The sequence below is a fragment of the Pinus tabuliformis genome, chromosome J (genome assembly GCF_031772625.1).
Source record: "Pinus tabuliformis cultivar Carrire ecotype Pingquan chromosome J, CPIR1, whole genome shotgun sequence".
Classification (NCBI taxonomy): domain Eukaryota; kingdom Viridiplantae; phylum Streptophyta; class Pinopsida; order Pinales; family Pinaceae; genus Pinus; species Pinus tabuliformis.
In genome coordinates, this window is record NC_142295.1 from 1,350,815,565 (window position 1) to 1,350,841,782 (window position 26,218).

General features: G+C 38.1%; 1 pseudogene; it reads right to left on the minus strand.

Moving 5' to 3' along the window:
- Window positions 1–19,412: 19,412 nt before the first annotated feature.
- On the minus strand, window positions 19,413–24,851 carry LOC149232378 (putative UDP-arabinopyranose mutase 1 pseudogene; annotated as a pseudogene).
- Window positions 24,852–26,218: the final 1,367 nt, after the last annotated feature.

Below are 26,218 nucleotides of genomic sequence, written 5' to 3' on the forward strand. Positions count from 1 at the left end.
TATCTAAAATCGACCTATTTTGAGAAATTCTAATCTGAAAGAAAGAGGCAAATGGGAAAGAGCTAAAAAGCAGGGAAAGTTCATTGCTTTTTCCCTAGTGAACTCTAGGAGGGACTTGGCAACCCTAACTCAATTGCTACATAAGAAAAGGGAGGGTCTTTTTGAAAGAGGTCAGAGCATTTGAAAGGATAGCCTACTTAGCTATTGAGAACCGTCTCATATCTGAAGAATTTGACAAGAAGGGGGAGAGAGAGAGAAGCTGAAGGGGCAAAGGAAGACTGATGCAACAGATGGTTGTAATCACTCTTCCATTATTAATACAGAACTGCAGTTGTGTTGCCTACTCTATGGTGTCGATACTATTGTTCATTAAGTTGTTTATTCGATACCTATTTGTATGAGTAGCTTAGTTGTATGCAATTATATGTTCTTCATGTATTCATATATCAGTTTTCAAGGTTGTATGCGGTGATTGTGTTTACCTCTTATTTGTGCAGGAATTGATTTGGAGCCTGCTTTGAGGGAGTTCTCTTGGCTACATTGTGATCTCCAAACAAATACATACATAGGTTCGAAGTAATACCCTTTCCATACTTTGTTAGTTGATAATTGTCTATGAACATGTATATAACTTGGTAACATCTATAGATAATCTTACAGTCTGTCGAAGGTCCCGAGAAGACCTTTGAGGGTATTTTCATTCTCCATACACCATGCATTTTACCTCATAGCAACTTCTTCTTGGCAGCAACAAAGTGGATTCCATCCATGTTGATCATCTACCTTATGTATTCCATAGCAAAAATCCTCATTGGGAGGAATTTGGGAAGCTTGTAAGGTGCAAGCTCACATCAAAATATTCTCAATTCTGTGTAGTTCTTGGAGGGGTACCAGTCACCTATCTGATCTTGATTTGCCAGATGCAACACCGTTTTAATTTCCTCACTGATCCTTGGTTCTATTTTTCTGCTTAGGAGACCTATTGCTGGATGAACAAACATCTTTGTAAATTGTTTATAAGTGTACTCCTTATGTTCCTTCATGACTAGTGTAGTCCAAAAGATGACTGACTGCTGGTCTCCTTTTTCATCTAGGTTTTGCAAGGAAAGGTTCAGGTTGTCCCCCTAAAAGTATAAGAACATGTAAACTAGCATAGAGGCATACTTGAATACCTCCTCAGTTGGAAATTTGATAAGCTGTTGGTGAATTGACTCTATAAGAAATTGGCTGAACTTAAACACAATAGAGGGTTTGGAATCAACAGATAAAATGGACAGAAATCCTACAATGGCCTCATCTACCCATTGATCAAAGTAGTAGCCAAGGAGGTAGGAAACAACTGTGATAACTTCTTGGCTCTACCAAGGAAAATAGAGGAGGGATAGGGAGGATTTTTCTTTGGTAGTGAAGCATCTTTTGTCAAGAAACGTTCCAAGGTTTTGGCCCTCTTGGTAAAGTCCAATTTCTAGTATAGTTCAATCAATGCTTCATAGGAAAATGGGGTAGCATTCTCTTCTGTGGGGGCTTGCATCATCTAGTCTATGGCCTGAGGAGTAATGGTAAACAAAATTTCTCCAGTGGGGGTAACGATGGTCGTCTAGCTTGGCAGATATGATGCATGACACTTTCTAATAAAATCTGGGGAGCTATGTGTGCAAGGAAAAATGAAGTGTGATAAATTAGACTCCCACGGCTGGATATCATCTGACTTGTCTATATACTTGTCCTCGATCCAGCAATACATCTCAAACAGGTCGAATTCAAAGAGTGTCTCATGGATTTTATAGTCTTTGTCAGCAAAAGGAATGTGATGAAGATCTATGGGAGGATAGATCAGAGGATTGATAGGTTCCTCTGGTCCTTTGTCCTTTCAAGGCATCTTGGCTAAGAATAGGAATCAAAACTGGATTGGGAGTTTGAATATATAGAGGGAATCGGTATTTGTGGGCAAAAGTAGAGGTAATAAGCTGGAAATGATCGAGAAGAGAGTGTCGCTGGCGGTTGAAAATGTCAGGATTGAATCCAGCAAACCTGTAACAAATCAATTAACTATGATAAAGCATGAACTCAGTAACCTGTTCATAAGTGGAAAGGAGGTTTATATAACAGATTTGGTTTTTCCATTGAAGGGGCACGAGTTCGTTGAATTAATATCTAAACAAATTGAATGCTTAACGACTTAATTATGGAGGGAATGAATGTGATTTGATGGAGTTAACTAGTAGATGAGGTGGCAGAAGGTGGATGGTGGAAGTGTAATGGGTAGGGTAGTGGTATTGGGAGTGAGGGAAACAACTTGCCGGAGAGGGGGGAGAGAGGTTAGTGGTTTCTCATGAGGGGGGTCTGAAACGTTGTGAAGTTGACATGTAGGGGTGGGCACAGTTTCGTATATCGCCCATTTCAGACACCTCCCCCGATGGTAAAGTTCAGATGGTGGGGGGGGGGGGGGGACCAAAATCGTATGTAGGTCATTGGATCTTGGGAGATGGGCAGAGATGGAGTGAGACGTGGCGGAGGGTTAATAATGATGTGACGGGTTATTTGGTGGGGTTGGGTATTAATTTAATCAATGATATGGAATATGTGTAATATATGTGGAGTGTGGAAACTTAGGGATAAGGATTACTACCAAAATTGCTTGATATATAAAACCTTAGAGTAAACCTTTACTCCTCTGTCTTTTTCTTCTGCACATGAGAACAATATTTGATAATTGACTTGTGGCACATTTAGACTAGTAGGCTGTGCATTTATAAAAACATGAAATGAAGCTTTTCTTTTCTTTTTGCTTCCCTAACATTTTATTTTCCTTTTGCCTTCTTTATTTAGGGTAGCTAACACATAACCTTTTATTGATATGGATGCCTATAAAACAATAAATTGGCCTAACATTTTAACTTTTCTTTCTTTTGAATCGATATCCTAGCTTAACATTTTAAAATTATTTTGACTAATATACTAACTTATCAAAACCAGATAATGTTACAACATCTTCAGTGAGTAAATGGAGGTATGAAACTCAAGAAGCAGTGTGCAGTCACTTGAGAATAAATTTCTCAGCATGGAGCTCCACACAGTTAGAAAATGAAGGACTTCAAGTAGATATTTGTTTCTTCACTATGGCAAGAAACCAACAGTTGATCGCTCCCAACTCAAGATAGTGGGGAATTCCATCAGTTAAGGTGAAAGTGACAGGTGAACCAGCCGAGAAACTAAATAGGAACATCATGGAAAAGATGTGAACTGATCAAGGGCCACCAGAGGAATGGCAGGGATATATTTTTCTCAACTATCATTCAATATTCCTTATTTCTTATATTCTGTAATTTCTGCATTTTAAAGAAAGGAATCAAATCCTTTTTAATTATTTGGGTAGTAGCCCTTTGCACACAGAGATAGCTAGTCGATTAGGCAGTTGGAGCTCGGATGAGATATTTTGTAATTGTTTCTCAAAGCTTCCCCTCTCCTTATAAATAGAGGGACGAAACACTTAAAACAGGTTCCCAATTTCTACATTCTAGAGGCCCTCTTTTGTAGAGAAATTGGTTCCACTCTAGTTCAATTTTTTTGTTCATGTGGTGTTTGGGCATGTACAATTGTTAAATGTATTGGACTAGTGATTTGGACTCCATATTCAAGGATTAATGAACCAATTTTGTTGATTCCAATTAGAGAAATGTGCAATATTTTTTCCCGTTTGTATATCACTTCATGTATGTCTTTCCTCATCTTAAATCGTGTAATTAAGTTGTTGGTTTCACTCTCATTCATAGTTTTGTTTTTGCTGCTAAGTAGTAAAAGTATCTATGTAACAACATATTTACTCGTGTTATTAGATAGCCTACAGTACCTATGTAACAATAGATTTACTTGTGTTATTTGATAACCTACAGTACATGTATGTGCTCAAGAGTTACTTATTGTTGTTTGGGGACAAATGTATTCATGAGTCATAGAGCTTGAGACATTAATTCACGCTCCACTTTTTCTGAATATTCACCTCCTTACTCTTCCATATTTCTGTCGGAGATTGTTGCTTATGATTTTGCGTTATGTCTAGCCCTATGCATTGACTTCTTTTCTTTCCTTCCTTCTGTTCATATATACTACAACAACAATGTTAAGTTGCTTATTGTTGTGTGTCAGCCACCAGAACCAAGACATTTCACTTTGAGATTAGCCATATATACCAGCGTGTGTTAGCTTGAGTTTACTTTAGTGAAGGGTTATTGAACCAAGCCCTGAATTATCCCTTTTCCAATTATGTGACATATGGAGTGTAGCAGAAATCCCTTAGACAATCTTCAAAACCATGCCTCTCGGATGCCCTATGCATTGGTCTCCTATCAACCCAGAGGCTGTCTCTCAGAGGCTTCCATATCTTCTTAAGCAAAGAGGTTTTCATCTGGCATTTGATCATCTAGAAAGAGGTGTTCATATGGAAGCTGATCATCCACCACTCTTCATTACCTGTAAGAAAGGATAACTTGGAGAAAACATCAGCAACCATGTTTTGTTCCCTGGTTTATCAATAATAGTCAAATCAAATTGTTGTAACAATAACAACCATCTACCTATACTACTAGTAATATCAGGCTTGTTCCTCAAATATTTAAGGCTTGCATGATAAATATGAACAAAAATTTGGTACCTAGTGATATACTACCTAAATTTCTCTAAAGATTGTACTACATCTAAGAGTTATTTTTTAGTGACAGTTTAATTCAGCTTAGCTTTAGACAAATTCTTGCTAATGAATAAATAACATAAGGAAACTTAACCTCTACTTATCCCAGGTCTCCCCCCACAACTTTATCTAATGCATCAATGTGGATATGGAGAGGTAATGCCTAGTTGGGACCCCTTAGGATTGGTGCAGTGCTCAACTTTTATTTCAACAATTCAAGGGCCTATTGACAATTGCTAGTCCAACAGAAATTTGAATCTTTGCCGAATGAACCAAACAAAGGTGAAGCAAAGTTACTAAATTCTTTGATGAATCTCCTATAATACCCAGCTAGTCCTAAGAGGCTCCTGACATATATTTGCTTCTGAGGGGTAGGGAATGTTTTGATGATGGAAGTTTTTTTTGCGTCCACCTATATCCCTTCCTTGGATATGGAATGGCCAAGGACAATCCCCTCATTCATCAAGAATTCACAGTTCTCAGTGTTTAGAGAGAGATTCATTTCGATGCATCTCTTCAAAAAGTTGCACAGATTGGAGAGAGATTCATGGAAGTCACATCAGTAAGGAGTGAAATTCTGCATGTATATTTCAACAGAGTCCCAACCAATTTAGCAAAAATTCTCAAAACTACCATCTAGAAAGAAGCAAGGGCATTGCACAAATCAAATGGAAGAACTCTATAAGAAAATGTACCCAAAGTACATGTGAAGGTGGTCTTATCTTGTTCTTCGGGGCTGATCTATATTTCATTGTATCCACTAAATCCATGCAGGAAGGAGAAGAATTTCTTCCCTACAAGGCCATCTAGGACTTAGCCAATGAAGGGAAAAGGAAAATGGTCCTCCTTTGTAGCCTTGTTGAGTTCCAGGTAATCCACATAGATTCTCCACCTCCCATTCTTCTTAGGAACTAGCACAAGAGGTGACACCCACTCACTATCTGAAATATGGTATATGAACTCTACATCCAATAGTTTTTGGAGTTCTTTTTTCACAATGTATTTAAGAGTTGGGTTCATCCTTCTCTCGGGTTGGTGCACAAGCTTGCATCCCTCCTTGATGTCAATATGGTGGGTACAAACTGAGCTATGCACCCCTTTCATTTCCTTATAATCCCAAGCAAAAGCATCCAGGTGTTACTTCATCAATTTGCACAATTTTTCTTCATGTTTGGCCGAGAGAGAAGGGTTGATATTTAAGTTTTTGGATGGGACAAATTCAATAATCTTGACATGATCTAGACTTGATTCAATATGGCATAAGTCAGTCCAAGGATTACTCCCATATTCTTTCATCAACTCATCAATTGGTATGGGAGTGGGAGGTTGGTTCTGAAGGATAAGGTCAATGAGGTCATCTTCATCAGGTTTCCTCCCTCTTATAATGGTATCTAGACTGCAAATTGGGTGGGGTGTGGTGTGATACAATTCATATTCTTCCTCCTCTTCTAACTGCAAGGCTAAGTCATGCTCAATAGAAGGCTGAGCAAGAGGATACGATACTAATTGTTTAGCCAAATGTCCATTCTTAATGGTCATGTTCCCATCTATACAACTAATGTAAGCATCAACAATGGCTAACCATGACCTTCCCAAGATGATAGGATAGCCATTAAACTTTCTTTTGGCCTCGAGAACCAAGAAATCAGGAGGATACTCCCCAGAGTCAATGGAGACCATAACATCTTCAAAAAATCCCTTAGGAGCTATTGTGGATATGTCTGCAAGCTGCAACATTGTGGTGGTCTTTCTCAAAGCCCCTTGCATATTTAGCTTTAGCATGGTTTCCATAGTCATCACCTTGATTGCAGCCCCAATATCAATCAGGGTATTAGGGACTATAACGACATCAATGTGCACATATATTATTGGGCTTCTAGGGTTTAGATATTTCAAGAAGATCACCCTCCCAAGCATCAAATTAGATAATTTTCCAACAAAATTTATGGTGGGGATGTATATTTTTCTTTTCCTGGGATTTTTGAAAAAATTCTCCTTGATGAGCTTATTATAGATGGGAATAAATTTAATAGCCTAGAAAAGGTGTATCTTAACACAAATTCTTCAATTCTCCTAGAAGTTCAACCTCTTATGGGGTGTGTTGGCTAGGGTGCATCAACCTCTAAGGAAAAGGAGGTAGAATGACTTGAGGAACACTCTCTTCCTTTTCTTCTTCAATATCTTCACGTGGAGAAAGTGGGTGGTTATCTAGAAGCACTCTCCTAAACTGAAGTTTGATCTCTTGGATTTCCACAGCATAAAAAGGATAAGATGTCTCTCCACTGTAGACTTGCTATGCTTGCTTGTTGTTCGGGTTCAAACTTGGTTGAGCAGGCATTTGAGTTTTCTTAGGTGGAGTAGGATGAGTGAGTTGTGGTTGAGGTTGGGATGGAGGCAGTAAAGTAGGATGTTGGTTAACTTGAGGCCCCCACCCTTGTGATGGGTTTCCCCATTGAGAAGATTGGGGTAGATATGGCTGAAAAGGATGGTTGATAGGTTGAGGGGGATATGGAGGAGCATAAGGCCAAGGAGGAGGTTTGGACCATGATTGATGAGTGGGAGAGAACCAAGGTTAGAAGGGTCCATTATGATTTGGATTATAATAAAAGTAGTGTCCACCTTGCATGCCTTATTGATATGGCTGAGGTCCTTCAGGTATTTTTTGATTGATGAAAAAAAAATTCTCTGACCCCCCTTCTGCCCCTTGATATACAAATTTTAGTCCTGGGAAAGAAGGGCATTTGTCTGTTGCATGACTTTCTTGACAGACTAGCCAGACCTCTATGACATTCTATGGGCACTCATTCTAGGATGTCTTTTGGTGCATTTGTTTTCTTTTTATTTGAATGGTGTCCATTTTCAATGCAAAGGTATGCATCATTTCACTCTTGAAATCCTCCAACATTTTACCCCTATCATTCTTAATGGATGTTGTGGAGGGAGAGGAACTTACCAAGCCTTAACTAGCCCTACCCTTCTTCCTAGCAGCCCTAGAGTGATTCTTGAACACAGTTTTGATGTCATCATAGGATAACTAATAGATATCTCCTCCAGACAACATGTTGAGGGTTTCCAACATATCCTCCTTGATCCCTCGGAGAAGAACTAGCTTGAGTGATTCAGGATCAAGGGTACAGTTGGCTCTCCTATAACTGAGTTGAAATCTCTCCTTATAGTCTTTTAGGGATTCATCAGGTCCAAGATCCATCCTAAATATTTCTTCCTTGGCTTCTTTGGACCTACAGTAGTCCTCATACTTTTTATTGAAGGCATGTTCCATTTGGGTCCATGTAGTGATGCTACTCCCAGGCAGACCCATAAACCAGCGCAAGGTTGCATCTTTAAGGGTAGAGGGGAATAAATTCAGCTTTTTCTCATCAAAGGCATAGTCATAGGTCCTACAAACAACAAAAAATTCAAACATGAAGGTGTCAAGATCCTCAGAGGTTAATCCATGGATGTGTGGAAGGGAAGTAGGTCTTATGTTCTTCATTCTAACCTCTTCATTAGTCTCTCTGATAGCAAAAACCTCATTGTTCCTGTTTTTAGCCATAGTTTGGTAGGTGAAGTGGGTTCTTCTTCTTCCCCAATAGATTCTTCAAAAATCCCAGGTTTCTCACCTAGAGGGTCTTCTATCTCCCCAATAGTTAGAGAGGGGAGCTCATAGTCACCGAAGAAGAGTGAAGGTTAACTGTTTGAGGGTGTGGATATTCTTGGTAAGAAGTTCATTGATTATCCCTACTCCTACAAGGCATGAAAGAAATTTTTTTTATTTATTTTCTACTTTTTCAAGAACTGTATGCAAAAAGGAAAATAATTCTTAGCTAGAAACAACATCTACTGAACACCTCCCTAGAAACGACACCAAAAAGTGGTGAACCCGAGTATTTCACCAAGAATGTTGCAACTCCCAAGGGCTCCTCAACTCAAATTATCAACCCACGGTTCACACAAAATTTGAGGTGATAGTGTTATATGAACAACAAAATGATTCCACTCATGCCACCCTCAGTTATGACATTAGATCAAAATTTCTTAGAGATCATTCCTCCTACTGAATTAGAATGAAATCTTGTGTATAAAGGTACAATTGGAAGATTACTTCTAGCTATGAAAGTCGAAAGGCCATTGAATCAACTTGTAAATGCTAATGAAATTTTCCTTACAAGGGGGAAGGCAACTCTGTGAGAAACCCTAGCCCACAAGTTCCCCTGCGAGAAAATGGATGCCGAGGGTCTCCGAAGATTCACTGTGGATCATAGCAAAGATGCTTCAGCATTCAGGGCTGAGTTACCATCAGTGCTGGGGAGTGACCTTGATCCCGCTCTGTTAGATCTACAAGCTCTTGAGGATTTATATAACCTAGGTACCAGGAATGTGGAGAAAAAGAACTCGGGTCTCAAAGACTAGAGACGGGTATGTTCCTTGTTGCTGGAATCGTCTCTTCCATTCCTGGCTGATCCTACAATGAGCGCCGAGTGACCTGTCATGTCTCTGAGTACAAAGGAGCAGGTGAGGGTTATCACCAATGAGGGGAAGTTATGGATCGATGTAGATGTGGATCCCGCCAATGCCACCAAGCCCTTGGAGGCATAGGCTTTCTTGCATCTAGTAGCTACTTTCGGCATTACGGCTAAGTTTCCAACTGATGATGATCTCTGCAAGCTTGTTCCTGAAGTATCACGATGCAGGTAGATCTCAAAGCTTTGTGGTGCTCTCGAGCTTATAGAGAAAGTGCCAGATCGAGGCATATACCAGGCAGATCCAGTTAAACCTGATCTGGATCTGATCCAAATCTTCATAAAATCACTAGAAGGAAAGAGTATCTGTAGGAGAATCAAGAGAGGGAGACGGATCCAAGACTTAAGACATGAAATCCAGACACACTTAGGCATATCAGCAAGCATGAAAAACTTGATTTATTCATGACATAGTCTACATGACAACCACACAATACAGGATTATGGTATTCACACAGACTCGAATATCATAGTCAATTTACAGCTGTGAGGTGGATGCTCTGGTACCAATTCTAAGGGCATAGACATGTTTAAGGATGCAGTCAAAGGAAAGGAAAAATCCCAAACCAAACAAGCATTATCCCCTGAACTACCAGGGCCCTACATAGTGGAGCAAAAATCTCATAATCCCATATTCAGAGTCTCAATACCTGAGGTAAATGATTTGTATTCTGATTTTCTTACCAAAGCAGTCATAAGCAAATTTAATGGGTTTTGGCCCAAATTTGATCTTTTGCACCAATGGATTTTTGCTGCTTGGTCACCAACCGGTGAAATCCTTTTATGTTCCAAAGGGTTTTTTATTGTCAGATTCACCAGAGTAAAAGAAAAGGAATATATACTTAATAAAGGACCATGGTTCTGGGGCAACACAAGGCTCTTCATGACCCCTTGATTCCCAGAATTTGATGCCAACACAATGTTGGTGTAAAAAATGCTAGTCTGGGTCAGATTACACAACCTCCCATTACATTTCTGGCATCATCAAGTGTTAGAAGGTATAGGGAACTCCCTGGGGAAGTTCCTAAAGATTGATGTGGACAGATTCACAAGGGGCATATTCACTTTTGCCAGGATATGCGTCAAAGTAGACCTTAGTCAAGGACTACCTGACAATATTACATTGATCTTCAATGATACACACTGGACACAAACTCTTGATTACACAAATACAGCTTTTCGGTGTCGTGGATGTCTGCAAACAGGCCACCTTCGCAGTGCCTACCCACAAGCTAAAAAGGATCCCAAAAAGAACAAAAAGCAACCCAAAAAGCCAAAAGGCTGGCAATGCACGGAAATTTTGGGAGAAAACACAGGACAAGTAGAAGCAGGACAAAATAATTCAGAAAAGGATTTACAAAAGGACCAGAACAACACACATAAGGAGGAGACAGGCCCTACCATTGCCTGCATTTGGAGGCCCAACAACTCCTTATCGCATTAGGATTCCAAAAATATAGGAATGGAAGTACACAGCAGCAAATGAAATCATGGATCAGAGGTATCTAATTCTGACAAAGAATATCCTACACACATATATGAAAATCAAATTTCCATTGTAAATTCCACTCCCAACACTGGAGGTTGGAGAAAAGTACAAAGGAAGAAAGGTAGAAAAGAATAGGTTGCTATAACTTCTAGTTTCTCTCGTGTATTCTGTGTGAACATAATCAACTCATTTTGCATATGCTATTTTTCATCTACAACATGTAATTTTTTCTTATGAATAAAATTACGATTTTTCCAAGGTGAAAAAAAACTTGTAAATGCTAACTAATCAATTCATGAAAGGAAAAAGTTAAACTACTTGTAGAAAGAAAGCTATTTTATCTTGCAAAATCCAGCAAACCACCAAATCTACTTGCATAAAGGAAATTGTTTTTTCTTTCATAATTCATCAAACTATTCATCAGAATTGCATGTCCCATCTACCTAGTTCACACTTGCTTGTAAATCATGAACCTACTTGCATCATACTTGTGATAAAAAAACTAATTCTACTTTATTTTTATTGTGAAGAAAAGGAATGGTTGGAGTGGCCTAGGAGCTTCCCCTGATCATCAAACCATAGTTGGGGGTCATCATTCATCTAGACTAAGCCAAAGTTGCAATGGGGATCAAAACTAATGAAGGAAAGTGATGTTACATGTTTGCTATAAGAGGCATGTAATGATATAGGAAGGCATCCGAGAGGATTTTGAAGGTCAAAATGTTGTCTTGAGGGTATGGAGAGGTGGATGGAAGTTGAATCAAATGGAGGGAGGTTGGTTTGATCCCCTAGTAGAGCTCAGGATCTCTCAGAGGATTCTCTTGCATTGGGATAAGTGCTCTCGGTATACTAGCCAAAATTGCTTATAAAACAAGGTTTTGGGATAAAATTTGGAATTGGTAAAGGTGTCACTCCCTATAGATCAACTAGCCCCGCAATCAATCACATGCATGCATCCATTTATCATTAACAAAATGAAATAACTTATGATGGAAAATATGAGTTGAATTTAAATAACATATAATTTAGGTCGTAACACTGATCTAATCACTAAGTTGACTTCTAAGATACAAAAATCAAATGTAAAATAGGACACTAACACTAATCTACTTCAAAGAAATCATAAACACAATATTTTTGGACTATGGTTGTGAATCCTTCCACTCATTCTCGCATAAGAGAGGTGATGTAGAGGCTAAAACCACTGGATTTATAGATTAATCTCTACTAAAATGAAAAAAATATGAACTTCTTGGAATCAAGAAGAGGGACCAAAGCCTTTGGGTTGGATCCAAACCAAACGGTCTCAACCCTCTCGAACTAACTCAGATGCAACTCCAAATCCAAATTCTCATTATCAAAAATTTCGGGTCTAATACATCACATAAAAGTTTAAAGTAACAATCTCAAGCTTGAAGCTCAATAGCTACACCTAGTTGAACAAGAAAACTGAATCCAAATGACATCTTCCTCTAGTTTATTTATACAAAACAGTCAGTTGAAGCAGCTCCCTTGAAAGTAGGAGTGGTTCCCTCCTTGATCTCGAAAATCATGGGTTGTGTCCCTCTTGGTTTTCACTTGGACTAGGAGTCACTCAATTACCAATGAATTCAACCTTGTGAGAGAGGATATTGTGATCCCAAGTCAAGTTTAGGGAGTTAAAGAGGTGGAAAAGCCCCCTAGATTTTCTCCTAGTTGACTCCCTCAAGCCCCTGCATAGTAATTGCCTAAAAAACGCTTCATTTTCTTGCAATTAAATCACATTAGGCCACATACTATGACAAACACATTTTACTCATCTTTCTAAGCATAATATAACAAAAAATGAGAATTAATGTGAGAGAATGATAGTTTTAAGGTTGGAGGATGGAATGTACTATTTATTTATATTACAAAAACAAATTGTGGTTTTCGCATAAAAATGTGAGTTTTGTATATTTATGTGCTTTGTTTTATACCTGTTGATGCATTTACATGTTTTTGAAGGTAAAAATTGTCAAAACTAATTTAGTCCCTCCTCTCCGTATTGGTAAACATTTCAATAGCACTCACCGGTAATGGCCCACTTCTTGTAACCAAAACTAACCTACATTAAATATCTAACTTATTGCAACTACTACTATTATTACTACTCTAACATATTTATCCTAAATAACTATTACTAAATCTATCTAATTTTAACTCCTCTTGTGTTGGTGTTTTGTAATACTTCTTGTTACCAATTGGGAGGAAGGAAAGAACTACCCAAATGCATGTTTATTAAGAAACTACAAATGTTTAAACAATAGTATTTCATGAGAGATATATGGGCTCAGTTAAGCCACATAATGAAATATACACTAATAATAGAGGATAAAAGGAATATGAGTTTTGTTATTTTATGTTTTATTAATTGTAAATTCTATTCTAAAAAATACAAAACTATATATATCACTAGTGATACATACAATTCAATTTTAAGCATGAACCGTAGATCGAAAGATAATCAGTTTAAGCAATAGAAATAATATTAACTTAAACAAATCAATAAGCTCAAATACTTATTTTAAATTATATAAAATGAGTATATTAATATTCACGAAAATAAAAATAAAAAAATTCATAAAATATTGATTTTGTATTCAACTAAAATCATAGATCCATATAATAGTATATCACATACTGGATTTGTTAAACAATTTTTTTTTTTTAAATCTCCTTAGATCTTCAAAATTGATAAAAATAGCTTATAGATAATATCAAATTCCTTTCCATACAAGTTCATCGAATTAACCATTTTCTCATTGAAAAGAGGCATATACACAGAAACCAATTTCCTAACAAACAAATATTGCTTCTTGTTTTAATCAAACTATTTATTAAATATTAACAATAAAACATCTTTGTGTATAGTGAATATATAGAACAATAAAAATCAAGCTCTTAAATTAAAAGTCTCGTTTTTAAATTCATTATTGAGGATGTCCGAATTAGCCATTAGTTGAGTTCTCATTAAACAAAAGTATACTTGCTCTAATTTTTCAAGGATTTGTCTTGATCCTTCTCCGTTTTCTCATTTTACCTGCATAGAAAGATTTAGCAAATGTAAGAATTCAAGAAATTAAGAAATTTGTGCAGCATACTAATCAACATAACTAAAATCCAAGAAAAATTTGCTGTAAATTGGTTCAACTTGCTAAACCTGGTTAAACTCTACTTGCTAATCTTGTTTAGATTTAACCACATTTAAATGATGTAGTATGGGTATCCGGGGTCCAATATTTGATAGGCACAATAAGATAGTTTCTCCAATAATAGTCCAGATTTCAAATATCATCTTAATCATCCCTTAAACATGATTATTTCCTTAATTAGGATAATTTGATGATTAAGCAAGCTTAAAACAAAATCTGGTCATCTAGGGGTGCGAGATATATAAAGCATTGTTTCTCTAAGGAGAGACTAGGTGGGAAGATTCATGATTAAGTGTCAATTAATTGTTATTAATTAAGCCTTAATTTAGTTATTAATCAAAGGATTAGGTCTTAATTGAATATATAGTCATCCAGAAGGTGGAAGGTGCAGAGCCTATTGATCATTCCACAAGACCAGATGGGCGAATATCCTCAGAGTAGAGTGGGTAAATAATTTGAAGCTTGGACACTTTCCTAGATGGGCAGATAGACAAAGTAGATTCCAAATACAATACAACAAAATGAAAATTAGCAACAGGTATGATTCACTTCCAAATTGATAAAGGTAATCACCTATCTAGACATCCAAAGTAGCAAAGGTGTATCACTTAGATGGATAAAGAAGATCTTGAATTGGAAGATTGACAAGGGAGGATTATAGATTTTTCAAGAAATGTATCACAAGACTTAAAAAATCAAAGACAATGGGGAAGCTCATAGAAAGTATTAAAACAAACTATCAATACTTTGCATAGGAAAATGAGCAAGGTAGAAATAAAAAATTTTAATAGGCTCCCCATTTATTTGAGAAAAAAATGGAGGGTTGTTCTATACATCACAGGACCACCTAACCTTGTTGTATATGCCACCATATGTGCATCACAACCCATAAAGTGCTCCAACTATGCCATTACTGCTCCATGTAAATAATATGCAAGAGCTTTATAGAGTATAAAAGGTCGTGATATGGATTGACTATGGCATATGGACAACCCTATTAAAAAGTAATGGAGTGGATTCAAGTGGATTTGAACCCTATTGTTCTCTAGCAAAAAAATTGTGCCTTGCCACTAAACCATACACATGAAGGTTCTTATTAAGTGGATTGAATTTTGTTTGACCAGGAAGTAAGTTAGTAAGGTATCAAGACTCTTTATGGAGAAAATTGGAAAGATAATATTCTTTGCTGTGTGAAGAAGCCATTGAGAGTTGGGACTACTATCCTCTTGGAAGAACACCAATGACTCTTTTTCATATTCGAGGTCATTATTTGATGTAAAGAAGACATAATGGTGTATTATGTATCATTTTTAATGGATTAATTCCTATTTTTAAGAAAACTCAAAGATGTATTCCACGAGAGAACTTTGTTATCAATTTTTTAAGCATTGTATATAATTTTTGTCATTTTATTGTCAAACTCAATTATTTAAATTGTTGATTTAAACTTATTAAGTCAATTTTTAACAAAATTGTGGGAAATTTGAGAAGCTTTGTATAAGAATTCAAATTAGTGTAACAAAGCATATTTTGAACTAATTTTGGATCAAGTTGGTGGCAAAGCAGGTTTTAGTCAAGGATTTACACAAGAGTTGGTGTTGAATGCGAACTAGGTCTAATATAAAGCGTGGAGAAGGATCATTTAAAGAGTACAATCTTGGTATATGTAAAAGACATGCATTCCAATGGAAAATAATGGAACGTGAAGGGGAAGAAAGCCTCATCAATTCTGAAAGGATGTCTCAGCAATATTTTATTGGCATGACATGGTGGAAGAGTTGTATAGAGAATGAAGAAAGAATGGTAAGAGAGAAAGTCAAGTAAAGAAGAAGGAGGTGGTCGTGACCCTCCTCAAACTCCTCCTTCTGCATATTATCCTCCATCTCCATCATAGAAAATACAACCAAAGAAAATATAGTCTAATTTTCCTTTGTTTCGATACAAAATTCATTTTTCCAATGTATGGTGGAAAGATTGATGCAAAGAAATTGATTAATTGGATCAAGTAATTGAAGTATATTGCAAGGTTCAAATAATTTTGGATGAACAAGAAAGAGTTCAACTAGCTACTCATTGACTGTGAGGCATAACATTGATCTGATGTGAGAGTAAGACTCAAGAATATGTTTTTAACAAAATGTAAAACACTATATTCTTGGTATGAATTTATAGATGCAATAAGCAACATTTTTTTGTTCATGATATATCCAACAAGAAATAATGGAATGGAAAAATCTAAGGGAAGGCAAAGGATAGAATGTACAAAACTATACTCAAGAGTATATATAGAGGCATTTTTGAGTGTTTTGCAAGTTGTTATCATTGATGTCAATCTCAAGGGAAGCATGTTGTGTTTATTATTGTTGAATCTATTACTAGTCCGTTAAGCTTATAATGGCATTGATGTATTGGTTGTTTCAAGTGTTAGTGGTTTAGTTTGTTTGTTGAACATTAGATGTGTAGCCTAGTCTCCTATCTTTGAAGGAATTTTGTCTATAGGTACCTTGTTCAAAAGAGCATGAAAAATTCCTTGTTTGATAGTCCTCTCAAAGAGCTTTTCAATGGTATATGAAACTTAGTCTAACTCCCTATGAATGAAGAGAAACCTAAGTTTGAAGTGTTAGAGACGAGGCATGGTTCCATAGGATGACAAAAGTGCAATCGTTGATCAACGAAGCACATAATCCAACAAAAAAGAGTTTTTTTTTTATCTGCAAAGCACATAATCCAATGATGGAGAGTGCTAATTTGGAGAGGGCATAATCTACTGGCTAAGAGTTTCTTTGATTTATGGAGTGCATAATCCAACAATGGATAGTGAATGAAGACCCCACTCCCCATGTCAATGTTTAGTGGCAGGAAGAGAGGGCGATAGTTGGTGGTAACATTAATCATCTCTTCAAAGATTGGTGGCCCATATTATTGCACTCCCCCTCTCCCCACTTGGCCACACCTTCCTTGAAGTCTAAAACCACTGAGGGGGGGGGGGTCACAATACCATAAAGATTTCCCAATTCCAAATAAAAGGTGGACCCTAGTATAACGTGGCAACAAGGGTGGCACCATATAGCAAATACAGGTGGCAAGTTGATAAGGATGAAAGCATGAATCTGGGTTACACATTTGGCAAGAGAGGAAATGTTTAGGTGGAAAACATGATGGTTTGATCAAACCATTTAAGCGCTCGACTGAGCCTTCTATAAGTGCTCGATCGAGCTCTTTGGACACTAAAAAAGTAACTTGATCGAAGGTTAAAAACAAACCCTCAATTGAGTTATAATGCTCCATCAAGCCTTTTTTATTATTATTAAATACCACAACCGTGGTCTGCACGCGCTATTTGCACAAACTGCAGGAAATTTGAGAGCTCGACCGAGAGTGTGATGGTAACTTGACTGAGAGTATTTGAGCTTGATTAAGAAATTGAAACATGGAGCATTCAAATCAATCTTAGTTAGGTATTTTATTTTTTTTGTCTTTCTTATTTAATTTTTTTTGCAAATTTAAAGAAATTAATTACAAAAAACAACAACAACAACAACCATACAAAAAACCATGAAAGCCACAAAAAAAATCATTCAAAAGAAACTAGAAAATCACAAAACCAACCAAAATCCACAAAAATAAAACCCTTCAAAACAACCTACAAAACACTTAGAAACCACCAAAAAAACTATAATTTAGGTTTTAAGTTTTTCTTACTTGCAATATTTTGTTTATTAAATGCATATTTTCTAATTTTGAATGGTAAAAACATTTTTTTCTAGTTATTTTAGGTTTTAAAGTTTTTCTTTAGGAATTTTGTGAAATAAATTTTCAATTTTTTTTTAATTTTTTGTTATTTAAAATTCATTTTAAATTTCTAATAATTTTGACCAAAAATATACCCAAAAAACTCCAAAACAAAAAACAACTAAACTATAACCAATAACTCTATTTATAAAATAAGAAAATTTATTTTATTTATTATTTTAAATTTAAATTAATTTATATTTTAAATATTTTTTTAATAACCAGCGTAGATCCATCTTAAATATCGATCTAATATGAGCCGAGAGGTATTCAATTTCTTCAAGTGCAATTTTTTTTATGAGCATACATTATTTAAATCTTCTGTATAGTTATTTATTTTTATTTATTTTTAGAAATTTAATTTATTTATTTTTTTATTTTGGCCAACATGAATAAAATTTCCTTTGATAAAGACAGCCACCCTTACAGGTCACTTGACCTGTAAAATAAGACTTTCAACTCAATAAATATAATATTATTATAATTTTAAAAATAAAATATTAATCTTTTAAATTAATCTCAATCAAAGATTAATATAAAAACATGAAGTGCGAACCCATCACATAAAAAGTATCGGAGAAATAGCAAGAAACAAAGAACTTAGCTGATCGCAAAAGAGGAAAATGATACATGGTATGACAATCACATTTTCACAATTCGCAAAATCTAATGAGCCTGCAGTGAATTTAATGAATATTCTCCAGATCACTTCAACTAATTAAAATATTTAAATATAAAATCGGTGTATTAAGAACCATCTACATAAATAATATGGAAAAGAATAAGAATAAGAAATAAGGAAAAGAATAAGAATAAGAAATAAGTGGAAAATGAAACAACAATTTTAATTCAGGTTATGAGTACAGGCAACCTTAACAACAGATATTGTACTCTGCCAATTAAACTTTTTTCTTCATCCATATCTATATATCAATAAAATTAAAAAATAAGATAAATCAACACACTTGACACAATAAATAGTTTGCCAAATTAAAACCGTAACATTTTTATAAATTACTAAACACGCAAATCATAATTATGGCCATGACTTATTCAAGAAAGACATAATATCAGAGAGCAATATAGATTACAGATGGATTATATATTTATTTCAGTTTCTTGAATTTTGGTATTTGATTTATAGTAATTTCACATATTTCTTTATTATGGAAGTAGAGACAGATTTCGATCAGATCACTGAACAGAAAGTGAACAAAGTTTCTATTTGATGTCATACAGGTCAATGCATTTTTGGTACATTCCATCACCAAACATTTAACTTCAACCAATTATGTTTTTCAACAAAAACAGCTGCACCAAAAAAATCAATCTCAATAGCAGAAAGGGATTCAAACACATACCCGATCCAAGCATTCTACTGCATATGCATATTCTCAGGATGTGGGTGTAGTCCCTATTATCATCTAACTGAACCAAAAACATATCCATGCAAATACTGCATTCAGATTTTCAAAAATGATCTGAACCAAAAACAAATCCATGCAAATGCTGCATTCAGATTTTCAGAAATGATCTGAACCAAAAACATATCCATGCAAATACTGCATTCAGATTTTCAAAAATGATCGCATCCCAAGAAAGGTTTCCCCAGATTTCAATCTATCCCCTGCTATTATCTGACTGCATAAAAAAAACTAATAACTAAGAGACTATTCATCTACCAAAATTATCATGAACTACACAGTTCAGAGCTGACAAATGCAAACAATTAATGTGGGCGCAGATCCTTGCTACTTCGTGGATACCATCGCTGGTCCATTGGGAATAACTTCAGTTTCGGTAGCATGGTTGGCAGTGGGATTGAGCTCATCCCAAGCTTCAATCCAAGTGACCATTGCATCTGCCAGCTTCTGGAAATATGGATCTATTACTCCAAGTTTCTCCCTTACCTGCTTTGACAACTCAATGTAGCATTGTTGGACAGAAGTACATTCTTTTGGAAGTGTAACAGCTTGGAAAAATGGAATGATATCCTCCTGCCAAAATATTCCCTTGTACTCTTTCTTCAAATTAACAAAAGGGTTACTGGCCTTGCTGTGCCAAATGTATGGCAGCCCTGTCTTCACTCCCAATCCCAAGTGGTCGCAGATCACCTTGACACACCATCCTGCCCACATATCGTCATAACGACCAATAGGCTGCCCATCACCCATCAAGCCAAAATACATGGCAGGCCCGATCAAGTCCCGATTGAAGGCCAAATTCATGCCACACATGGGGAAAAGAGCACCCTTTGGTATTGTTAAAACTGCATCAACATACCTGGTATTGCGTTCTGAAGGCTTGACAAGCTGAGTGGGGGCATCGTAGTCAGGGATATTCATCCAGAGGCCGTGAGAAACTGCAGTGGGTGTTCCATGGCGAAGGCTGAAGGGGTACCCACGAACAAAATCTGCGCCCTCTCTGTATGGATCATATAGTGTATTGAAAAAGAATGGAGTTGAGGGGGAAAGCAAATTCATAATGTGCTGCTGGAGAGCATTGATGTCGTTGTCAGAGGGATCCTTGGCAACAAAGCAGTCATCATCAATTGTAAAGATGTATTTTTTCTTGGAGACCATGTAGCCGAAGCAACGACAAGCACTGTCCTTGAAGGAGATGCAGGAGGCCTTGTGTAAGGCCTCCGGGTGATTGTGCGACAGATGAAGTCGTCATGCACGAGGGTGCGGGTGGGCGCGCAGGTGCACGACGGGCGCGCAACAAACGCAAGTGCGACAATGTTGCGGAAGAAATGCGACGATACCGTGAACAAAATGCGACGAAAGGCAAAACACTTAGAAATACGACTAAGTGTGGAGCGAAACTTATATGATGGTTATAAGAGCTTACAAGCCGACTTGAAGAAGAGTCTTGTGGGCGCTTGTTGGTGGCTTTGGGGGTCGGCCAAGGGGATGCACACCCCATGTAAACCCACGCTAGGATGGCTATATATGTGAGAGCCTTAGAGCTCATTTGAACATCACATTCTCTCCAACACTTCTTAGCATAGCTTGAAGAGGATAACAAGAAGTGCGCAGATTCTAGTAGAGCTGCGCATATCTCATGCGCTCTACTTGAGGGTGCACTTGAAGGTTGTCTTGAGCTAGTCGAGGTGTGGACAAGGTGTGCCCGAGGTGCGGTGGATGTGCAGAATTTGTGCAGGGCTTGGGAGGGGTATCTAGGCGGCTCGGGTGAGCACTACCCTTTGTGCAAGAGGTGCACATGTGTTGTAAAACGCAGGGTTGCCTCTCTTTGTAATATTTGGCTAAGTGTGAGACTTGGTTTGGCAAGGCACACTTGTATATTGTAAAACTGAGATTCTTAATATATTGTCGGGCAGACTCACATTACGGGGAGTTGCCCCTCCCCTTTATACTTGTTGCAATTGTTGTTGTTCTTGGTATAATTGCATGATGATAATGAATGAGTATGGGCTTCATTAAGTATAAAGGATAATTGCAAGTTTACATGGTTGCGAAACACAAGCAAAGTAATGTTAATGTGAAAATAGGTGTAGTCCACGAATGTTAGTATTGGTGAAAAGAAAGCGTTCGGTGGTGCCGCACCTTGCTACAAGCGGTTGGAAGACTACTGCAGGTGTAGGGGCGTGACAGTTGGTATCAGAGCAAGTCTGAGGACTTGGAGAAGTCTTGCAAGAAGCTGGGTGAAGTAAGTGAACTTCCAAGTGTATGACAGTTGATGACAGGTGATATTGAGGCTTGAACAAGGTTAAGGTGTTGAAGCATTTGAAGGTAGTTTCAAGACTCGGTTTGAGCAGGGTTGCTCGTGACAGTGGAAGCAGGTTTAGCAGAGGTGAAGCTTAGTGCTTGGACCAAGCTGAACGACAAGGCATGGAAAGTTTGGAAGAATGCAAAGGGAAGCTCTTGCTTACCTTATACAGGTTGAAGAGGTTGAAAGAAGAGAATCCCCGGACTTGAGATAAGCTTGAAGTCTTGGAGAAGAATGTTGAAGACGAACTTCTTCAGCTTGGATGGACAATGGAGCAAGGTGAAGTTGCAGATTGTGATACCAAGGAAGAGGAAGCCGTGATGATTGAGGATGTTGCAGACATGTCCATGATGGAGGATGAACTTGAGGATGATCAAGTTGGACCAGGATTGTGCAGTTTGCGGACATGGATGAATGAGGAAGAGCCTCATGATGATGAAGTAAGTATTGATACTTGTGTTTAATTTCGGCATTTGGTAGATGGACCATATGCAGGGAAGGGCAAAGTCAGTTTGCCTATGCTATGGAGGATCTTGCCAGGGATGACTAGGATGAGACCTGGTATGGAGAAGCAAGGATTGCTGATTGTTGCAAAACTTGTTGGGGTTGTTTGTGACCTTATGGTAGAAGGTACAAAGGCCCTTGACAAGGGAGGAACATGATGATCGTTGTGGATGATTGGGTCATGCTTTAGCCACATGGAGAATTGGCTAAGTGCCCGGCATGACTCATGGACAGATTGGAGGGCACACACTTGGGATACTTGGGTGGACTTCTCATGGCCGAGACCAAGAGATAGTCTTGGTGGACACTTTGGTGGAGGAGCTATGATGGAGGGACTCATGACATGATGATATGGTTGGGTGACCGACTTCACTAGACCGAAGATTGCAGGTTGGATAAAGGATGACCGATTGTTGTGATGGGTCTACTTGGTTGGACTACATGGACAACTTAGTCATGGACATCAGGTTGGAGGCATGGAGCATGGCAGTGTTATGCAGGGACATTATGTGGGAGCACTTATAGAGGTGTCACTTATGGACATCCAATGAAGAGTGCCAAGGGAGGAATGTTGTGCCGATGGAATTGGTAGTGTGACATGGAGACTTATTACTTATGAGTTGATGGAGAGGTTGTGCACTCTTGTACAACAAGGCCATGGACTTGGATGGAGTTGTGAGCAAATTATGGAACATTCCTACTACATGGAGATGTTGGTTGGAGATGACTCATGGAGCTCATGATGACATGAGATTGTTGTGACTTTTAGGGACTTCATACATGGTGGACTTAGAGGATTTGATGCATTGAGGAGCTGAGGTCAAGAGACTTTGATGCAGTATGGGATGCATACTTTCAAAGTACATGTATGGGCATGGCTTGGAAGAGTGACTTGATGTGGAGGATCGATATGAGACACTTTGGAGTGATGGAGTTACAATGATGATGACGATGATGATGCCTTGACTTGGGCATGGGTTGAGCCGAGACTCAACTACTTTTGGCACATGGGGAGATGAGACAAGTGCATACTTGTTTCTATGGCAGACTTGAGGGATGGCACATTGTAGATATGATGAAGGATTGCTTCATGGACCTAGATGTGGCACATCGAGAGTCGGTTTGATGAGATGGTCTCTTCATATGAAGGAGACACACACATGGATGATGATGTTGGGACAGATGTGGTTGATTTCATGTAGCACATTGACACCAAACATCACGGACATCATGTTGTAGATGAGGTGGATGGAGTTCGATGGACCTGAGCATGGATTATGGAGATAGATTCTTGATGAGTCGAGGATGTGGCAGATGTTTGAGGAACAACTGATGATGGCATGAGAATGTTCACTCTCATGGTTTGAGCGTGATAGTTGGACTGATCACCCGGCTAGTTCGAGACATGAGGGCATGCAATGGGCAGAGATGTGTTAACATTATGTTGGAGTATCATGGCAGCAGTTCACATGAGGACACATGATGAAGACGGAAGGGTCAGGTAATCATGGATCGAGTTGACATCTGATGGAGAGCATGCCGTTGAGGTGCATACCTTGGTATGGTGAGCTTGGTGGCAATTGGTCACTAAGTTGAGGCATGATGGAGATGAGGCTCTACATATGTTGCAAGGATGTTTGCTTTGTGTGGAGGAGTCAACATCATGGATGATGATGATCTTGGTGAATGGATACCGGGATGGTATGTTGTCGAGGAAGACAACGATTTTAGGTGGAGGAGGATGTAAGGCCTTCGGGCGATTGTGCGACGGGCGCCGGGGGAAGTCGCCTTGCACGAGGGCGTGGGCGGGGCGCACGACGGGCGCACGATGGGTGGGCGACAAATGCAAGTGCGACGGTGCTGCGGAAGAAATGCGACGATACTGTAAACAAAATGTGACGAAAGGCAAAACACTTAGAAATACGACTAAGTGTGGAGCGAAAGTTATACGATGGTTATAAGAGCTTACAAGCCGACTTGAAGAAGAGTCTTGTGAGCGCTTGTTGGTGGCTTTGGGGTCGGCCAAGGGGTTGCACACCCCATGTAAACCCACGCTAGGATGGCTATATATGTGAGAGCCTTAGAGCTCATTTGAACATCACATTCTCTCCAACACTTCTACGCATAGCTTGAAGAGGATAACAAGAAGTGCACAGATTCTAGTAGAGTTGCACATATCTCATACGCTCTACTTGAGGGTGCACTTGAAGGTTGTCTTGAGTTGGTCGAGGTGTGGGCAAGGTGTGCCGGAGGTGCGGTGGATGTGCAGAATTTGTGCAAGACTTGGCAGGGGTATCTAGGTGGCTCGGGTGAGCACCACCCTTTGTGCAAGAGGTGCACATGTGTTGTAAAAGGTAGGGTTGCCTCTCTTTGTAATATTTGGCTAAGTGTGAGAATTGTTTTGGCAAGGAACACTTGTATATTGTAAAATTGATATTCTCAATATATTGTCGGGCAAACTCACATTACGGGGAGTTGCCCCTCCCCTTTATACTTGTTGCAATTGTTGTTGTTCTTGGTAAAATTGCATGATGATAATGAATGAGTATGGGCTTCATTAAGTATAAAGGATAATTACAAGTTTACTTGGTTGCGAAACACAAGCTAAGTAATGTTAATGTGAAAGTAGGCGTAGTCCTCGAATGTTAGTATTGGTGAAAAGAAAGCGTTCGGTGGTGCCGCACCTTGCTACAAGCGGTTGGAAGACTACCGCAGGTGTAGGGGCGTGACACCTTGGGTCCGAGGATCCTGTCGATATCGTTTCTGTTGTAGAGTTCATAGTCGAAACCCTTGGGCACTGTGATGGTCTTCGATGGTTCGCCATCCTGCACAATGATGAGGTGATAGGGCTCAAAGAATGGCCTCCACATTTCCAGGAAATCCAAGTTCCGGATCGTGGGTATCACTATGTCTAGCTCGTCCTTCAAGATCGGGGTCGCAGAACTCGGACCTGCCATTGTTACTTGATCAACTGTTCTAATTGCCAAAAACAAAATGAGAAATGATAGAAACTGAAACCCACGGAGCTGAAAAACGAAGAAATGAAATGCGCACAACCCAATCTTGCACAATCAAAAGGACTCTTGAATTGAATTGGTTATCTCTCGGTCTATATATAGGTATGAAGAGATTTGTGATGAGTCCCAAACGAGGGGATCGTCAAGCGATTTGTGATGAGTCCCAAACAAGGGGATCGTGAAGAGATTTGTTATATGGGGATTCACACCCTTCCCCAATCAGGAAGGGTGTCATAGCTTACATGTTGTCATAGACTCGACTCCTATTGGTGTCAACGTGTTACATTAACTTCGTGTCAACGTGTCATATCTGGTGGTGCATATTAACTTGGTGGGTTTAATGGCACACTTTGCATTATGGCTTTTTACAACATAATAGTTTAACCAGAAAATATCGGTAAAAGATTTGACTTAAATTTAGTAAAAATTTTGGGAAATTTAAGTTATAGTTGTTAAGTTTTAGGATTTTGGGTGCCTAGGGGTTTTTGATGGCGCTGAATCCATTTCCACTATAAAAAAAAATTGATTTAAACAGTGTTATAGTTAAACATTTTGAAAAAGAAAAAAAATCGTTGGATTCCTACTAAAAATAGCTTTCTCAGCAAAATTGTAGTCTAACATAAAGCCCTATTGTGTCTACATTTTTACAACTATCCACGTTACTTGTTAACATAAAGCCCTCTTGACTAAGTGTCGTGGTAATATTCCAATTAAAATATTTTAATTGTAATGGTTAAGGGTACTCATAGCCAAAAGTTGTGCATGTGGATCTTAGATTGTTTTTTTTTCCAATTTGTTTTGGGTTATTGAAGAGTGTATTACGAGCTTAGATTCATCTTAACTCTGGTTCTATAAACTACCGAGACTGATCAAATCTCTCGAGGTGCAAACATTTTCACAAATTTTTCACTCAAAAAAGAGGTTTGCACCTCGAGAGATTTGATCTCTCTTGGAGTTTGATAGATCCAACCATTTTTTTGGAAAAAAAATATATGAAATTGTGGCCTATGTAGACAACACTTTTTACAATTATCCACGTTACTTGTTAACATAAATCCCTCTTGTGTCTACCATTTTATAACTATCCATGTTACTTGCTAACATAAAGCCCTCTTGACTAGGTGTCAATAGTAATATTCCAATTAAAATATTACTTGCTAACATAAAGCCCTCTTGACTAGGTGTCAGTAGTAATATTCCAATTAAAATATTATTTGCTAACATAAAGCCCTCTTGACTAGGTCTCGGTAGTAATATTCCAATTGTAATGGTTTTGGGTTATTAAAGAATGTATTACCAGTTTAGAT